General features: G+C 36.4%; 2 non-coding genes across 2 annotated transcripts; both read left to right on the top strand.

Moving 5' to 3' along the window:
- The first annotated feature begins 5847 nt into the window (after positions 1 to 5847).
- Positions 5848 to 5966, top strand: LOC114241258 (5S ribosomal RNA). Its single transcript, XR_003624569.1, has one exon. It is a non-coding gene; the product is annotated as a 5S ribosomal RNA (ribosomal RNA).
- A 3585-nt stretch (positions 5967 to 9551) lies between these two features.
- Positions 9552 to 9646, top strand: TRNAY-GUA (transfer RNA tyrosine (anticodon GUA)). Its single transcript has 2 exons — positions 9552 to 9588; positions 9611 to 9646. It is a non-coding gene; the product is annotated as a tRNA-Tyr (tRNA).
- Positions 9647 to 10214: the final 568 nt, after the last annotated feature.

Below are 10214 nucleotides of genomic sequence, written 5' to 3' on the forward strand. Positions count from 1 at the left end.
GAAACGGACGTGCACCCTTTTATTGATGACGTTTGGATGGAATGGAGTCGTCGATGTAACGTAATTTTTTTTTGAAGATTGCACTGGATTCGAATTTACACTCCTAATTCCATCAGAAGCAAAACAATGACCAAATACAAGCTCACAATACTCCTTTTCTAATAATTTGATAAACTGACTACGCATTCAAGTAATTATCGAAATTAGAGTTCAATTAAGTATGAAAATGATGTAAGGCGATTATTACTCCGCAGGCGATTAAAAGTGACCGATCCTATCGATGTCTTTTTTTAAATGCTTAGATAGGTGGACGAGTTCACAGCTCACTTGGTGTTAAGTGGTAACTGGAGCCCATAGACATCTACAACGTAAATGCGCCACCATCCTTAAGATATAAGTTCTAAGGTCTCAAGTATAGTTACAACGGCTGCCCCGCCCTTCAAACCGAAACGCATTACTGCTTTACGGCAGAAATAGGCAGGGTGGTGGCACCAACCCGTACGGACTCGCAAGAGGTCCTACCACCAGTAATTACGCAAATTATAATTTTGCGGGTTTGATTTTTATTACTCCATGTTCTTCCTTCACCGCGGAAGTCAATCGTGAACATTTGTTAAGTACATATTTTATTACAAAAATTGGTACCCGTCTGCGGGATTCGAACACCGTTGCATCGCTTGATAAGAATGCACCGGACGTCTTATCCTTTCGGCCACGACGATGTAAAGACGGCTTATCTTCTGATTGATAGTCATAAGTTACATTACGTAGTGTCTTAATTAATTAGGGGGAGAATAATTAGTACAAAGATGTAATTATTATTATCATATTAAATTGAAGACCGCTCCATTCATTTCTGTATGAAAAATTCCTAAAAATCATTGAACAACGTCCAATGGAGTGGACGAAATAGGAAAAAACCTTCCTATTTCGCAATTGATAGCCACCATACTGCAATTAAGTAGACGCGCGTTCATCGTACATATTTTAAAACATCCCTATTGTCATGCAAATTAATACGCTGACCGTAAGTTTTGTACTTCAGTAATGCAAACTTAAATTTGCAGTTCGATACAAAAATTTACAAGCAAACTATATGAAGATTCTGATATTCATCTGAAAACGCAAATTTGTACTTTAAATTTATTTGAAATGCGCAACTGCAATTTTAAGCTTTAATACATACGACACAAGGTCTACTTATTCAATTGAAAGATCTACTTATAGATTGTTGTCAACATTTTTTGTTTATTAATAGCTTCCGTAATGTGCGAAAAAGATGAGAGATAGCATTTTTATTCTGGTCACGCTTTTATTAATGTTCTGAAGAGTTATGGGGGTGAGCTGTCCAGTGACCGATGCATGTGTGAACCATATAAATTCTTGAACGTGTATTTTTTTTCCTACCTAAGCTGATAGACCTTGAGAGGCTATTTCAGCGTAACCTTAGCTAGTAGGTGAGCTCACGGGGCTCAAGCCAGTGTGATGCTAACACTGACCCTAACTTTTTTTTTCCTACCTAAGCTGATAGACCTTGAGAGGCTATTTCAGCGTAACCTTAGCTAGTAGGTGAGCTCACAGGGCTCAAACCTGATGACGTTGCTAATACGAACCATAGCAAGAGCAGTGCTTCGCAGAATCTACCACCGGATCGGAAACGCGACCCACTGAGAAGATCCGGCGAGAAACTCAGTGGGCTATGTCTGAGTGAACATGTATTGCGTCATGTAAAAAATGATATATTTGTTTACTAATCTACAGATTGAAATTATATGATAAACAAAAACATCTGAATATAGAAGATAATCAAAGATAGCAGGTAGAGTGATTAGGTTGATAGAACACGCATGATATCTTTGTACACTTAAAGCGTGACTAATGCCGAAAAGTGCTTACGTTTGAATTTCAAGGGAAGGGCAGCCAATATTCTACAACATTTGATACTTTTAAAGTCGTCGTGGTGGTAAATGGATAAGACGTCCAGTGCATTGGTATTGAGCGATGCACCGGTGTTCGAATCCCAGGCGGGTACCAATTTTTCTGATGAAATACGTACCTACTCAACAAATGTTCACGATTGACTTCCACGGTGAAGGAATAACATCGTGTAATAAAAATCAAACCCGCAAAATTATAATTTGCGTAGGTAATTACTGGTGGGAGGACCTCTTGTGAGTCCGCACGGGTAGGTAGCACCACCCCGCCTGTTTCTGCCGTGAAGCCGTAATGCGTTTTGGTTTGAAGGGTGGGGCAGCCGTTGTAACTATACTGAGACCTTAGAACTTATATTTCAAGGTGGGTGGCGCATTTACATTGTAGATGTCTATGGGCTCCAGTACCCACTTAACACCAGGTAGGCTGTGAGTTCATACACCCATCTAAGCAACAAATATATATAATTCTATTGGTGATCTATCAAACTTAATTTTAAGGTCTGATCCAAACGATGACTCAGTAAGTCACACTTCGTGTAATACAACTGTTTGTAATTCTATTTGAAAAAATACTACACATTCCGTTACACATGCTTATGAAAAAACTACAAGGTTCATTCACTGTTCAGCACACCTGTCTACCAAGGAATCCGTTGAGCTGTATGCCGTAAGCCATAAAGACGAAGATTGCGTTTAAAAAAAATTACTCCTATATTTTTAATTCAGCAATTTTGACCTCAACACACCAAGCATAAGAACTAAAATGCTTTAAATGTGCAATCGAGGAACTAGTCTAAAAAGCTAAAAAAACGTTTCAAGCTATATTATGCCTTATTATCTAAGTCTTAAGGTATGTTAAATAATGTGGTAGTTCTTCTCCCAGGTGCGTTCACGGTCGACGAAGCACGTCAAGGCATGAGTCATACTTGTGTCTGGAATGTATGGACACGTGGCTATTCTGTTATAGACGTGTCACACTTCTGTAATACATTTTTTTTTAATAATATATTTAATTGTCACATTATGTTTAATCTACAATATATCATAATTTATTAGGTAATTGGTATTATGGTTTCCAAGTTAAGGGCACTGCTTCATGTACAGTGCCTATATTAAAAGATTATTTAAATTAAATGGATCCTTTTCACCTCCTTGGTGAGCAGATTAGTTTAAGGCCTAAATGGTCATCGGAGCTTGTAGACAGTAGACACCAACCAAATACTGATAGAACTATCTACGTTCTCACCCACCTTTAAGCGTTTGACGTTTGACTGAATTATTACTTATAATTAAAAAAAAAACCTATTTTCAATCCATACAAATATTATGACATTTTGGCGGGAATGCGATGAGCGAAGTTGTGAGAATTGTTTTATTTTGTCTTTTATGTGTTTGTTCAAGTTGAAATGTACAATAACGGTGGTTTATTAACAGTTTAGTATCTGTGAAAGTGCACAAATGTGGGAAAATGAAACAAAGCCGCTGGATGTGGCTTCTCGGGATCCTACAAAAAGGTCCATGGAAATTTTTTCAATAAATAGCCACCATTTTACTGAGATTATATTTCATTAAATATGAGCTCGTCTCATCTCATCTCATTTAATTTCATTTCATGCCAATTGATTAATTAATTCATTTCATTTCACTCCAAATTTTTTTGGAATTATTAATTGAATTATTAAATGAAATTAATTTTTCATAAAAAATAATATTTAAGATTAGGCTGTAAGGTATTATACCTTTGCCTTTCCAGCTGGAAAATAACACTACTATTACAACTGTCATTTGCGATTTTAAAATAACAGCTTTTTACTAAAACCACGTATTCATGATATTGTAAAATGAAAATATTTTTGTCTGTCCGTTGTCTGTTTGGTCCGGAAGGCTAGCTTGACGGAGCTTACACTGTCAGATATTCGATGTTATAAAGACTAAGTTAAGCTATAGGTACTGCTTTTAGAAACACAATTAGAGTTTCGCGCAAAAAAATTAAAATCTTGAAAAAGTAAACAAAATTATATTCACACAGGAAAGCATAATATTTCGATTGAAATATTACTGGACCTTAAAGAATTGACCTTTCACAGTCGACTTCCTGCAAAGGTGTTTAGTTATTGCAAAGTTAACATAGAAAAAAGAAAAAGAAGTCTGCACACATACCTACATATTAGGTATTGTAAATACTTTTATAAGTTCATTAAACTAATTATTATACAAAGAACTGCAGTTATTAATTTTTAAGTCAGTGAGTATTAGCACGTGTTACATTTATTGTGTACTGTGGGTTAATTACGAACATGCGAACGATGCGATTTCGTGTGTGGTTCATTGGTTCCGTATCAATAACCTATTATTGAATAGTAAGAAAACGAAATGTATTAAATTTACTTTAAAATGTATTAAATCATCTTTAAATGTGAGACAAGTAGATAGTAATGTAATTGTTTCTGAGGAATCATTGGAGCTTGTTGAGTCAACCGTATTTCTTGGTATAACAGTGGACTCCAAACTGCAGTGGGGACCTCATATTCATAAATTGGCGAGTAAGCTTAGCTCTGCAGCATACGCAGTAAAAAAAATTAGAATGTTAACAAATGCGGACACGGCTCGTTTAGTTTACTTTAGTTACTTCCACAGTGTCATGTCCTATGGCATTTTGCTATGGGGCAATGCGGCCGATGTAGAAATGATATTTATTCTGCAGAAAAGAGCTATACGTGCTATTTATAACATGCACTCAAGGGAATCCCTGAGGGAAAAAATTAAAGAAATTAAAGTTCTCACTATGCCATCCCAGTACATCTTTGAAAATTTGATGTATGTTCGTAAACATATTGAGGAGTTTCCTAAGATGTCGGACATACATAATAGAAATACTAGGAACAAACACAAGCTTGTTGTGCCGATGAGTAGGTTACATAAGATACGAAATTCATTCGGGTGTTTGTCTGTGCGCCTGTACAACAAAATCCCACAAGATGTTCAGAACCTACATATACATAGGTTTAAGAAAACTATTAAAGAACATCTGTGCAATAAAGCTTACTATAAAGTCAATGATTATCTAGAAGATTGCACAAAGTGGGAATGAGTTGCTCGCTCCGGGAATTTCAATATTGTAAAATTGTTATGTTATAATTACTTATTGTAATATGAATATTTAAAAAAAAAAAACATTTAAAATAAAAATCTAATATTTAAAAAAAAAAAAAAAAAAAACATGCCCGCTGAGTTTCTTGCCAATTCTTCTCAGGACGGAGGCTAATTCTTGTGAATTGGCGGTAATTCTTTTGACGTTCAACAAGTATGTACTTTCATTTATGTTGAATAAAACTTTTTTTTGATTTTGATTTTTTTTGAACAATAAGCCCACTGAGTTTCTCGCCGGATCTTCTCAGTGGGTCGCGATTCCGATCCGGTGGTAGATTCTGCTCTTGCTAGGGCTAGTGTTAGCAAATTCTCTCAGGTTGAGCCCGTGAGCGTCCTACGCGCCCGGGCCTAACTGGAATAGCCTTTTAGGGTACCAGCGAACAGGCAGGGAATAACCGAACAAACTAATCAATCAATACCACATTTTAAATAAAATAATAACAAACTTTAATCAATTGTTAATAAAGGACAAACATTAATATAAATAGTCTAAAGTAAATTTTATATTGAGTAATCTAATAACGAAATATGCTAAGTTTATTTACTTTATTTTGGGCACACGTTCTGGTAGCATACTCTTTTAATAGGATATAGTGTTATTGCAAAATCGAATTTAAATAGCCGAAATAAAGTTCACTTCAGAGCATTCATTAAAATCTTAAATGATAATATTAAAAATACTACAGATTCACATAATTTGAAAATAACGTATTAATAAAACTTTTATTCACTGAAAGCATTTTATAAATTAAGTATCACAAACGTCAACGTTCATACCATGTTGAAAACACCGGTTCTCGTCCGATCACCGAAGTTAAGCAACATCGGGCGTGGTCAGTACTTGGATGGGTGACCGCCTGGGAACACCACGTAATGTTGACTTTTTGGACTTTTTTAAACCGTTCAACCTATAATAATACCAGTATATATTTTTGAATCAATTAGACCAAAATAAATCAGTTCCTTCTGTAGGTATCTCACCAGTTATAATTTAAAATAAAAGTAATTTCTGTAAATCTCACGAATGTTTATATCTAAAGTAAATTTCGTCTTTACCGGAACTTAATGCTTATTATCGAATGCTTTTTATCGTACTCATCTTCATAATTTTAACCGCAAAAGATATATAGCTACCGTGAGTTAAATATCATTGAACAGTAATTACTATCTGCTGGAAGCAGGTAGCGCTGGACCGATCTTTGTGGCGAGGCTTGGGGGAGGCCTGTGTCCAGTAGTGGAATTCTTTTTTTTTATTGCTTAGATGGGTGGACGAAATCACAGCCCACCTGGTGTTAAGTGGTTACTGGAGCACCTAGACATCTACAACGTAACCGAACCACCCACCTTGAGATATAAGTTCTAACTAAGGTCTTAATATAGTTACAACGGCTGCCCCACACTTTAAGCCGAAACGCATCACTGCTTCACGGCAGAAACAGGCGGGGTGGTGGTACCTACCCGTGCGGACTCACAAGAAGTCCTACCACCAGTAAGATATGGGTACGTGTGTAATAACGGTGGTTTATTACCTGTTTAGTATCTGTAAAAGGGCACAAATGTGGGAAAATTAAACAAATCCGCTAGACGTACAAAACTTCTCGGGATCCTCCAAAAAGTTCATTGAAAAAGTCTCAGTAAATAACCATCATTTTACGGAGATTATATTTCATCCCATATCATCTCATTTCATGCCAATTGATTAATGTTCCAAATTAATTAACTTCATTTCATTTCACTTCATATTAACATCTTTCATAAAAAAAAAATATGGCTGTATGGTATGATACCTTTGCCTTTCCAGATGGAAAAATAGAACTTACAAGCCAGGTGTTTTACGAGTCTATTTGCACTTGGAAAAAATTAAATAACACTCTAATTACTTACTCATAAATTAACTTGTGCCATACCGACATTAAACACGGACATCTGTCCTTTGGCCTTTACAGCTAGACCGTGTCTTATGCGGGTGAAAAAAATAAAGAAATACCGTTACTAAGAGCGGTTTTGAATTTATAATATCCTGTTCAAGCTGTTATTTCAATTCAACTGTGATCTTTTAAAGGTGCCTTTCGTTAACTTGACCTGTTGACTTATGTATATTATCTATGTATGATAATATACATAAGTAACATATATTACCGATGGTAGGACGTCTTGTGAGTCCGCACGGGTAGGTACCACCACCCCCGCCTATTTCTACCGTGAAGCAGTGATGCGTTTCGGTTTGAAGGGTGGGGCAGCTCTTGTGTTGTTAAAAGTGACCACTTACAGCCCATATCTCAAGGTGGGTGGCGCATTTACGTTGTAGATGTCTACGGGCTCCAGAAACCACTTAAAACCAGGTTAACTGTGAGCTCGTCCACCCGACTAAGCAATAAAAAAGTGACTCATCCGAGTAAGTACGAAATAAATACAGAAATTTAAAAAGAAAGAATTCAATCGATCTCACGACGCGGTATAACTCCTAAAATCCATAAAGTACTTTTGCCTACTTTTAGCATTAAAAAAAAACAAAACACTTCGCTAGGCCCTCTCAATTCCCATAGCAGCGCAGATTAATCCGCGGCCCTAAATTAAATTCATCCACGGAAATCGTGACAAACGCCATCCGTCATCCGGACCCCTCATTTGCATGAGAAAAACTCGAAGAACAACTATTTATCAAAATGGCGGAGGACTTCCGGCTGCAATGACAGCAGGCGCGACGGTTTTCCGCCCGCCATCTTTGTCTGTATCTCTGTGTATTAGTTTTGTTTATGGACTAAATTTACTAGATTTGGCTTATGAAAATCTGAGGAAAAATAATCATCTACAACAAAGAAAATATTTCTAGTTTAGTGAAATGAAGTAAAATTTTTAAATTTAACAAAATTTCTCAAGGTTTAACAAGGTTTAACAAGGTTCTCAAGGTTTTACTGGTGGTAGGACCTCTTGGGAGTCCGCACGGGTAGGTACCACCACCCCGCCTATTTCTGCCGTGAAGCCGTAATGCGTTTCGGTTGGAAGGGTGGGGCAGCCGTTGTAACTAAACTGAGACCTTAGAACTTATATCTCAAGGTGTGTGGCGCATTTACGCTGTATATGTCTATGGGCTCCAGTAACCACTTAACACCAGGTGGGCTGTGAGCTCGTCCACACATCTAAGCGATAAAAAAAAAAAAAAAAAAAAAAAAAAAGATGTTTCCGTAAAACTATAAGGTACAAAACCTGTTCTGAAATGCGGAATCTAAGCGGATTGTACTTCCCTGAATACTCTCATAAGCTACCAGCCATTATGTAGAGAAAAAAAGCTGAAGTTTAATGAAAAACAAAACATCGCTTCTCCGTTCTCACTCAAAGCTTGAAACCCCAAAACAAACATAACTTTATTTGACAATTTCAAGCAGTTCATAAATTTTAGATATTTTCGGTAATAAACGAATATCGCATCACCCAAATACCTAATTATTTTACTTAACCTGTTTACTGGTGGTAGGACCTCTTGTGAGTCCGCACGGGTAGGTACCACCACTCCGTCTATTTCTGCCGTGAAGCAGCCGTTGTTACTAACTATACTGATACCTTAGTACTTATATCTCAAGGTGGGTGGCGCATTTACGTTGTAGATGTCTATGGGCTCCGGTAACCACTTAACACCAGGTGGGCTGTGAGCTCGTCCAACCATCTAAGCAATAAATAAAAAATTAAAATGTATACCACATCCAGAAACACTAAATCTCGATACGAAACGGAACCTCCTTGATCGCGGAGTGATTCCTATTTAGATAATTTAGTGGTTCGGTCGCGATGAAATATTCGAGGTGAGTCGTTCGTCGGCGTAACGCTGATTGTGCTGATTCAATTGTTTTGATGGTCGCCATTTTGTTGCGTTCTCCTTTACGGGAATGCGTTTAGTAAATGCGCAACGGCTAATGAGAACTGATTTGCTTTTGGTTTGCTATTGACGTGGTTTTTTTTTTAATTTATAATTTGGGCAAACGAACTCACGACCCTAATGATTGATCAAACCGAAACGCACAAGAACTTTGCGGCAGCACTAGGTGGGGTATACGATAAATCAAATCAAATCAAATTTTTTTTATTCAGCATAAATGAAAGTACATACTTGTTGAACGTCAAAAGAACTACCGCCAATTCACAAGAACTAGCCTCCATCCTGAGAAGAATTGGCAAGAAAGTTAGCGGGCATGTCTTTTTTTTTTCAATATTAGATTATTATTTTAATATTAGATTTTTTTTAGATAAATAATATTAGATAAAGAAGAGAATGATAGTCGTTGTTACATTAACCACCTCAGATCATCTTAGAACTCTTGTTTGAATGTAAATACGTAGTAAGCATGCATAAATACATACTAGTCTTGATTATATTATATTTTGTAAATTAAAATTAATACATAGTTACTGATAAATATGAACAAATTGTGATTGAGATTGTGTAGTATAATTTCAATGTAATCCCTATCACCTTCGATAGCTCAGTTGGTAGAGCGGTGGACTGTAGTGTATAAATTTCTGTTGTGGACATCCATAGGTCGCTGGTTCAAATCCGGCTCGAAGGAGTTTTTTTGAATTTAGACCGACAAAAATTTGTTTTTGTTATACACATTTCCAATATAAATTATTTTAGGTTTGAAGAGAAAATATTATTGTCTGTTTTATTGGAGCAAAAAATTATGAATTGTACTTAACTAATACGAGAATATTAAAGTACCGATAGTAATGCCGTTGTAAGTTTCAGCTATACCTGAGACCTTAGAAGTTATATATCTCAAGATGGGTGGCGCATTTACGTTGTAGATGTCCATGGGCTCCAGTAACCACTTAATACCAGGTGGGCTGTGAGCTCGTCCACCCATCTAAGCAATAAAAAAATTTAAAAAAATGTTATACAGATTAAATCTTAGCTTTTTCGCCTTCCGAGTCGGTACCTATCTTCATTTTTGAAGGTCGTGTCTAGGGTACAGGGTCTAGGGTAAACTCTGTTTTCTGATCACTTTCTGCATAACTATTCTCCTCGTATCTTCGGATATTTCAATGGAAGCGAATCATTTTTTACCAAACACTCAATTAGGTAAACGGATTTGTAAAATGAGGTTCATTTTAATTTTTTATTTATTTAAGCGCCCT

The sequence above is a fragment of the Bombyx mandarina genome, chromosome 07 (genome assembly GCF_030267445.1).
Source record: "Bombyx mandarina strain Sakado chromosome 07, ASM3026744v2".
NCBI classification, from domain to species: domain Eukaryota; kingdom Metazoa; phylum Arthropoda; class Insecta; order Lepidoptera; family Bombycidae; genus Bombyx; species Bombyx mandarina.